This window comes from Musca vetustissima, unplaced genomic scaffold, assembly GCF_032173495.1.
Source record: "Musca vetustissima isolate MV318-11 ecotype Yass unplaced genomic scaffold, APGP_CSIRO_Mvet_v1 utg91834, whole genome shotgun sequence".
NCBI classification, from domain to species: domain Eukaryota; kingdom Metazoa; phylum Arthropoda; class Insecta; order Diptera; family Muscidae; genus Musca; species Musca vetustissima.
The window spans coordinates 1-10,529 of record NW_026874052.1 but is presented as its reverse complement, the minus strand read 5'-3'; positions in this window follow the sequence as shown (position 1 = coordinate 10,529).

The following is a 10,529-nucleotide window of genomic DNA, read 5'->3' as shown; positions in this document are numbered from 1 at the left end:
CATCGATTTTTTAATGATTTTCCAGAAGTAATTTTTTTAGATCGCGAGTATTTTTTTCAATGCGTTTTTATATTAGTTGTTGACATATATCATAAATGTTGTATTCAATATAATTACGAAAGAAGGGGAAATTTCAGGGTTGTCCTCAATTTAAACTAACCGATCCTAAATACACATATCAATCAAATTACAACACCAAACATTGGATTCAATTATACTAACAGAGTATTACATACGGTTTTAGTGGATAATTTTCTTATAATATTACCTTCCGCAACAGACTTGGTCTCTTAATACCACATTGCACTTATTCCAGAAGGACAAATTGAAACATTGAATTTTCAAAATATGAAAATATCCACAATTAAATATTCATATATGCACATTTTACAATGAAAATCCCCAAAGTCATTTTTTGTTTTTGATATCTGGCCTAGAAAATGAATCGTCGCATTTTAAATAGCCACAAAATCTCCGCAAATTAATTCATCTTTTCCGCGCACAAATCATGTATCTTAAGTTTTTCTTTTTCCATGGAAATATATTTCGCACGTGATTTTGAATCTTGCCCACATAATTTTCCTTAGCAAAAATCATTGGATCCACCGACACACACACACATGTTCTCTATGAGCGTTCATATATAATTATTCCGCACAACTCGCATGTGAACGGCTGGTTGGATGGGCTAATGTTGTTGATTCACAATAACCACCAAATGGCCATTTGGAAACAATCTAAAACGTAACCAGATACGTTGGTGCTTCTCTTGCTCTAAGTACACTGAACTAAGCAGTATAAAAGTGTTCCATATCAATTCATGCTCATTTATTTGCGCAAAAATTATTGTTTTACTTCTGGGTTTTATTCAAAATTATTTCATTGTTGTTGTTGCTGCTGTGTGGTCATTGCTGCCACTCAAGATACTTTAGTCGCGGGTGTTGTAATTTACATTTCATGCCCTTGTCTTGGGTGCAATGCAAAGCACGAAGAGGCAAACGATGAGAGAGACGAGAGTATACACTATGGAGTATTTAAATAAGCACAGTTTGCGGTATTTATTAATAGGGAGTATACAAAAGTGTATTTTTAACGATTTTTTACAAGGAGAGGATTTTTTAAACAATTATTATACCCTACATAACTATGTTGTCAGGGTATTATAGCTTTGTGCAGCCCCAAGAGTTTGTAACGCCGGTTAATATTTAAGGGATGAAATGGACCAAAAACTTTATTTTTGTCTGATTTTCTGGTTGCTCTAGAGGCCGCAATTATGGCCCGAACATCGTGAAATTTTACATGAGGATCTAGGTATCGTCAAGGACAACGCCTATAATTTTCGTTGATGATCAGATAATAATTTTGGGATGAACTGGACCGAGAACTTAATTTTTGGTATTTTTTTTTCAAGTCGATCTATAGGCCACAATTGAAAGCCGAACATCGCAACACAACCCGCGGTGAAGGGAATCTTCAATATATTGCCCTCTTGACCTCTAGTCGGTCAAGAGGGCAATATTTAAGCCCATGCTCAGAATATAGAATCACAGAAAGTTCGCTTTTCCTGGAAATTGTGTAGGGTATCATATGCTCATATGGTCGGCCCCGTCTGGTTTATGCTAGTTCTTGAGGATTTTATTCAAGGAACGAATTTTTGAAACACATTTTTAAGAAAGCGTTTCAAGTCGTAGATTTTAAAATACTTTTTAAAGGCGTGAATTTTTTATTTTTTTAAAGATTTGTCCAAAGCGTTGATGTTTAAGTCGTGGATTTTTTAAGATAATTTTAAGTCGTAGATTTTATAAACATTTTTAGTCCTGGATTTTTCAAACGCTTTTTATACAACGCGGATTTTTTTAAGACTTTTCGAATTTCGGTTTTTCGTGGACTGTTTATTATTTTTCTCTACAATTACCATGTTATCCCTTCAAAAATTCAACATTATTCCCAGCGTATAAAGTGTCTTTATACAAATCCTCACCAGTGTAGATCCATAACAGTACCATGACGCCAGTAGATGGAATTAAAAATGCGTATAATGAAAATATGTTGTTTTTTCTCCGCTTGAATTATTTACGCATGAGCGTTAGCTTCTATCGACAGCATGTTGTACTTCGTGTACTCAGTAGTTAATAATCATAAATTTAAAATTATTCCAGAGTATGAAAACATTGTAATGTTTGTTTCTTTACCAAATTGCTGTTATTATCAACGGCAGTGTGATCAACTGGTCATATCGCATAATTGCTTGTTTAGCGTGGGGTAACAGGCCCATGATGATATGTAAGAAGTGTAATGCCAAAATAAAAATTGAAACCAGTGAGCGGAGCAGTATAGTCGGACGGGGCCGACCATACGATACCCTACACAACTACCGCGGAACTCAAATTTTCTGCGGATGTTCATTCCGAGACTGGGCAATATTTCGTGATATTTGCACACTCTTGCCCGATTAGAGGTAAACAGCACCTCTTCTTCACACTGACATATTTTCCGAATATTACGAGTATTCAGTACAGCTATTATCCAGATTCCCTTCACCGTGGGTTGTGTTGTGATGTTCGGCTTTCATTTGAGGTCTATAGATCGACTCGAAAATAACACAAAAAATTAGGATTTCGGTCCACTTAATTGCAAAATTATTATCTGATCATCACCGAAAATTATAGGCGTTGTCCTTGACCATAACTGGAACCTCATGGAACATTTCAAAGCGATCAGTGCTGTAGTTCCGCTCTCCAGAGTGATAATGGGTTACTAAATAATATAGGAATACGGAAATACCTGTAAATATTTAGATGTAACTCCCACATCCGAGCACATACAACAATATAATTGGTCTTAATTTAAAGGTCAACCACTCCTCTTGGATATAATATAAACTTGTCGGGTCTATGTCCTTCAGGGGTAAATATATACGCCATAGAATACAAATTTTGTCATTTTTCACACAAAAGTCAGGGTCCATTTGACCCGCTAAATATTGACCGATCTTTCTCCAAACGGGCATACTTATTCTTTGGCCCGATCCGCTTCTCCATGCAAAATTTCACGACGTTCGGACCATTGTTGCGGCCTATGGAGCGATCAGAAAAACCGACAAAAATTTAGTATTTGGTCCATTTCATCCCCTAAATATTAACCGATCTTTCCCAAAAACAATAGGGGTCTTCATTGGCCAGAACCCATCCTACATGCAAAATTTCGTGAAGATTGGTCCATAACTGTGGCCTGTATCGTGTTTACAAATTATAATGGACAGACGGACGGACGGACGGACGGACGGACACACATGTCTAGATCGACTCAGCTAGTCGAGATATGACGATCGGTATACTTAAAGGTGGGTCTAGGACCAATATTTCGCGGCGTTACAAACTTTTGGGGCTGCACAAAGCTATAATACCCTGACAACATAGTTGTGTAGGGTATAAAAATATAAAAAATAGTTTCTTAGTATGAAAATACAAATAATTATGGATATGTTCGTTTCCAAAGTATTCTACCGCATGGTATATATAGATACATATATTTATATATATACAGGCTCTCAAACTTAGAGTCTACCACATTTTCAACACGTATGAAAGGGTCAACAGCATCTTTAGGCGATTAAAATCGTTTGCCATGCATATTTTTTGATTTGTGGGAATAAATATAAAACATTAGGTGTCATGTCAAGGCTGTACGAAGGAAGCTCCATCAAATCCACGTTTTGGTTTCAGCCAACTTATGAGAGCTTGTATTATCAGAGTGCAAATAATTCTTATTGTCTTGTTCGTTGTCCGAATTACTCCGAACACTTCATGCAAACAAATTGTTGTGTACCACTCAGAAGTTGCCGTCCTACGTTGCTTAAGGGGAACACATGATTGGATTTGCTAAAGAAACTGCTGCAGGTCCTTGTATGGGGGCTACGACAAAACATGAATTTACATCGAAAATTTCTATAACATCAAAAATACCGAAAATATGCAAATATTTGTTGTTGTTATCTAAAACCGATAACAGTATCAAAAAAAAAAATAGGTGGGAAGCTTCATAAAGGAGCTTTAATAAAAAATTTTGTGCAAAAATGTTTGTCACCCTCCAAGAGTGCTAAATTAAACGTCTAAATTACACATAGCTCCATTTTACCACTTCTGTGGCAAAATGCGGTTAAAGCATTAAAATATCGAAAATGGGTCAGGACTTTTCTGTGGGAGTTATGTCAAAACATGGATTTATTTCGAAAATTTCTATAATATTAAAAATACCGAAAATCGGCAAAGATTTGTTTACTTTCAAAGAACCTAAGAATGTACAAATGTTCAAAAATATCGAAAATGATAGGGCCTTTATAAGGGAGTTATGTTACAAGAAAATAACCTTTTATCGAATATTTCCTGCAAAGATATTTTTCACCTCCAAGCCACTTCGGTGGGAATGTACAGGTAAACTTTCAAAATACCGAAAATTTTTTGCAAAGATTTTTTTCATCCTCTTAGATCCCGAGTGCTGGAAATTTCTCCTCTCTAAGAAACCAGAATGCCGAATTACTTCCACATTGGTTGGAAAATGCGCCTATGACAATGAAAATGCCTAAAATGAGGTGTATCCCAAATATGGGTTATATGGAAAACATGGACCTACTCTGACCATTTTTTGTGATGAAGTTTTTCCACCTACCAATAACCTGGAATACCAAATTATAACCTTTTCGCTTGAAAAAACATTCCTAAGATCTTCAAACTACATCAAATGGTGCTGGACGTTATGCGAAGGCTATGCAAACACGTGGACCTTCCAGCCCCTTTTTCAATAGGAAACATTCTAGAAGTGTTATGTTGTACTTGACTTTAATATGTTCATATTCAGGTCTGCTGCTTTATTTTCCAAAATTTTGTACTGGTGGGTAATGGACTAAAAACTTTATTTTTGTGTGTTTTTCTGGAAGGGGATCTGACAAACGAATAAGTATGACTATTTCCAAGAGTTAGACCAAGTCTTTTGTATATCTAATCAACGAATTTGTATATAAAAATGTATATATTTTCTTTAGAAGAACATATCCCAAGAAGTAGACCGGAGAGAAGTTGTTGACCTTGAAATTGATGCTAATTGTATTGATGCAAGTACGATTTCCGATATTATTATGTATATTACCATTATTATATTATACATCGGAAATGTCGCGCTGATCGTTCTGAAATTGTACCTGAAGTTCTGTTTGTGGTAAAGGACTAGGTCTCAGTGGTGATCAGAGGTTATTGTTGTTTGCCGAAAACGTTGTTGTCTGCTTTTCTTGTAATTATAAACCCAATGTGATCCGGAAAAATTATCCGTGTAAGAAAGAGGTGCTGTTGACATATAACTACATCGGTCCACTCCTTCAGGTACCGCCACCACAAGATGGTCAAATTTTGGTTAAAAATTAATTTTATAATATCATGAGCTATGACTATCCGATTTGTACTAAACATTGTACAACGTAATATTTTAACCATGGCCATATAAAGATGGAAGATGGGACTTATCGGTCCACTGCCTTTGGTTCCACCCCAAAACATCAACAATTTAAAAACTTGCAAATGTGTAATATAATCGTATTAATGTATCTTAAGTTGGGGAAAAAGAATTCCAGTATTTTTTCGGCAGATGTCTGTACTGATAGATTTCTCGTAAACTATCGATCAAACAATTTCAGATATATGCTCGTTGGAAGGGTGACATTTCGCAGTAAAAAACCAGTGAGCGGAGCAGTATAGTCGGACCGGGCCGACCATATGATACCCTACACAACTTTCACCAAAATCTAACTTTGTGTGGTTCTATATTCTGAGCTTGGGCAATATTTCGCAATATTTTTACCCTCTTGACCGACTAGAGGTCAACATATATTAGTAATATTCAGTACAGCACTTCTAATTACTTGTCCAGATTCCTTTCAGCGTGTGTTGTGATGTGATGTTCGGCTTTCAATGTGGCCTAAAGATCGACTCGAAAAAAACACGAAAAAATAAGTTTTCGGTCAACTTCATCCCAAAATTATTATCTGATCATCGCCGAAAATTATAGGCGTTGTACTTGACCATCACTGGAACCTCATGGAACATTTCAAAGCGATTAGCGCTATATTTCCGCCCTCTAGTGTGGTAATGGGTTACTAAATAATATATTAATACGTAAGCAACTGTAAATATTTACGTGTAACTCCCACATCCGAGTACATACGACAATTGGTATCAATTTAAAGGCCAACCACTCCTCTTGGATATACTATCAACTTCTAGGCTCTATGTCCTTCAGGAGTAAATATATACGCTATAGAATACAATTTTTCTCATTTTTCACACAAAAGTCAGGGTCCATTTGACTCTCTAAATATTGACCGATCTTTATCAAAACAGGCATGCTTATTCTTTGGCCCAACCCCCTCCTCCATGTAAAAATTCGAGATGTTTGGACAATAATTGCGGCCTCTGGAGCGACCAGAAAAACCGACAAAAATTCAGTATTTGGTCCATTTCATCCCCTAAATATTAACCGAACTTTAACAAAAACAATAGGGGTCTTCGTTGGAACGAACCCATCCTACATGCAAAATGTGATGAAGATTGGTCCATAACTGTGGCCTGTATCTTGATTACAATTTATAATGGACAGACGGAGGGAAGGATGGACACACATGTCTAGATCAACTCAGCTAGTCGAGATATGACGATCGGTATACTTAAAGGTGGGTCTAGGATCAATATTTCGCGGCGTTAAAAACTCTTGGGGCTGCACAAAGCTATAATACCCTGACAACATAGTTGTGTAGGGTATAAAAATAGTTTTTTTATTTGATGCATTCAGTTGTGAGTTACAGGGTGTTAAAATGGAAGCGAACAAAGTTTTTCTTTGACAAAGGCGAAAATGCAAGCCAAGCGGCTAAAATTGTGAATGGTGTTTATGGTTCCGATACGGAGCAGCCAATTATGTGTAATTTTGGTTTCGTAGATTCCGTTCAGGAATTTTTGATTTGTTCCAACAAATCATACTACAAAATTGTGCATATTTGGGCCGAATCGGACATTCCGAAGCATGTTAAATAAAGTCCTATAGTTTATATAAAAATAATGGATTTATTTTTCCTCAACCTAATAATACCTCTGTGTAATTCCGTAGACCTCAGACCATAGGCTGTGGGTATATATTTGTCGGCATATGAGGTCGTATATGAGAGAAATACTCAAATGTGTTTAGTATTGCCATAATCGAACTAGAGCGTGAAAAAAACGCGAAATATTGCCGAAGCTTAGAATACAGATCCAAAGAAAGTTAAAAGTCAGTGGTAGTTGTGTAGAGTATCACATGTTCGGTTCTGTCCGACTATACTACAACGCTCACTGGTTTTTAACTGCCCTGTGTGGCAAAATGCAGACATTTCGGATGGAAAATACACCTATGTACATGAAAGTATCTAAAATGGGTTGAAACTTTAATGTTGGTGGTTATGTCAAAACATGGACGCTTGCAGGCCATTTTTTGTGAAAAGGCTCCAGACCAAGAACTCAGAATGTCAAATTACAGTCTCTTCGATTGGAAAATGTTCCCAAGACCTTATAAGTAGGTTTTACTTATTTTACGTGTTTTTTGCTATTAGCTTAAGACCTATAATTTTCCACATTTCATCTCTTGAAAGCCTATCATATAAACAATAAAAATCCCATTAAATGAAATGTCACCCAATTGAAAACTATGCCAATTACACTGGTACCTTTCCATAAAACGAAACTATTTTCTTTCGTATTTTAGAAAATTAATTAGTATTTAAATAAAATGCCGTTATACTAACATCATTTTATTTCAGTTTTTTTGGTTGTAACGCTTTCAAGAAAATAGATGAATGAAAACATGTGTTTTTTGCTGCTGCTGTTGTTGTATTCATGGGCGCAGAGCCGCATCCACACATCCGTGCTACAGATTTTGGTGGTAATGGTGGAGAGGGGGTTGCTACTGCTGCTGTTGATGGCATTGATATGACTACCTCCCCTGCCACTCTGTCTTAATGAGCTCAAGTGTTAATGCTTAGTTTTCTTTTATTTTTCTTCTACTTTTGTTTTTTTTTCTTTTTGCATCGTTAGCTACTTTGCTTTCAATCGAGCATCTGGGCTAGTAGTGTGACGCACCCCCTCCTCTACCACCCGCACAACAATGTTATGGATATGGAAATTTATAGTGAAAGTGCTGCCAATCAGCACAAAGAAATACTCTGTTTCTGTTTCGTTTTTTTAAATTGCTCTTGTTTTGTAGGGCAGAGTGTTTCTTTGTTGAAATTATTAAATCAAAACGTTTAAATATTTTTTTGCGAGAATCTGTTATTTTTTGCTGGTGTTGGTTTTTGTTTATTAATTAAAACAATAACTATTTAATTTGAAATGGAAATTTAAATATATATTTATCTTCTGTTGTTTTTTTTTCTTCGTTACAGATTGATGAAGACAATTTATTGGAGCATTTGGAAGAACACGAACGTGAGATGATATTTGGAAAGTCAAGAAAAAGTAAGTATGGAAATATGGGTGGGTGTATTTTTTGGGGTGGAAAATAGAGGGGAGTAGTGTAGCGTGTTAGAATATTTAGAATAAGGAAAGTTGTGACAGCCTGTTTTTGTAAAATTCTAAATGAACGAATTCGAGTGACTTACGACCAAACCTTTGTTTATGTAAACAAATATTTTTTGATTCAAAACAAAAATAAATGACATATTTTTCAAAACCAAGGAGTTTGGTCGTAAGTCACTCGAATTCGTTCGTTTAGAATTTTACAAAAACAGGCTGTGAATTTCTGGATTACATATCAATAATTTTTGTCTAAATCTTCACAGAGAATTTTGACAGTATAATTATAAACTATTCTTCCGAAGTGAGGGTAAAATAAAAACCAGTGAGCGGAGCAGTATAGTCGGACGGGGCCGACCATATGATACCCTACACAACTTCCACGAAACTATAACTTTCTGTGGTTCTATATTCTGAGCTTGGGCAATATTTCGCGTTATTTGCACCCTCTTGACCGACTAGAGGTCAAGAAATATTAAAAATATTCAGTACAGCCCTTCTAATCACTTGTCCAGATTCCCTTCACCTTGGGTTGTGTTGTGATGTTCGGCTTTCAATTTTGGCCTATAGATCGACTCGAAAAAAACACCAAAAAAATAAGTTTTCGGTTCACTTCATTCCAAAATTTTAATCTGATCATCAGAGAAATTATAGGCGTTGTCCTTGACCATACCTGGATCCTCAAGGAAAATTTCAAAGTGATGAGCGCTATATTTCCCCCCTCTATTGTGGCAATATGTTACTAAATAATATATGAATACTTAAGCTCCTGAAAATATGTACGTGTAACTCCCACATCCAAGAACATACGACCATATAATTGGTATCAATTTAAAGGTCAACCACTCCTCTTGGATATACTATCAACTTCTCGGCTCTATGTCCTTCGGGAGTTAATATATACGCCATAGAATACAAATTTTGTAATTTTTCACACAAAAGACAGGGTCCATTTGGCCCGCTAAATATTGGCCGATCTTTATCAAAACAGGCATGCTCATTCTTTGGCCCGAACCCTACTCCATGTGAAATTTCACGATGTTCGTGCCATAATTGTGGCCTCTGGAGCGACCAGAAAAACCGACAAAAATTTAGTATTTGGTCCATTTCATCCCCTAAATATTAACCGATCTTTACCAAAAACAATAGGGGTCTTCATTGGCCAGAACCCATCATTCATGCAAAATTTCGTGAAGATTGGTCCATAACTGTGGCCTGCAGCGTGTTTATAAATTATAATGGACAGACGGACAGACGAACGAACGGACGGACGAACGGACACACATGTCCAGATCGACTCAGCTAGTCGAGATATGACGATCGGTATACCTGAAAGTGGGTCTAGGACCAATATTTCGCGGCGTTAAAAACTCTTGGGGCTGCACAAAGCTATAATACCCTGACAACATAGTTGTGTAGGGTATAATAATAAATACTAAGCCGATAACGGAGCAATGTAGTCGCATGTGGCCGACCATATGATAGCCTAAACAACTAAAACTGTATTCTAAATATTTTTTAAAGAATATTTTTTCAAGCGTTAGCAAAGGCATGGATTTTTTAAAGAATATTTTTACAAGGGTTACCAAAACAAAATTCAAAATTCGCAACCACTTTACAAAATATAGTATATCTCCCATAACCGTCACCTTGCATCAATAGACATAAGAGAACACCCCATACTCCATTTCAAGTTTCGACGATTTTCAAACGGTTTACAAATGGGCATACATTATTTTAGGGGACTTTGGATTTTTGCTTTACTTTCTTGATTACATGCAAAATTCCTCTCGAACATTTTTAAATTTTCTCCTCCAACTTTAAATCCATTTTTTCCCTTTGTTTCTCATTTGTGGTTTCCCCAAAGACCATTCCTCGCCATTGAAGCGTAAAATGTCAACACACATTGTTGCCATTAACATAACCATCGAGTGAGTAATTTCC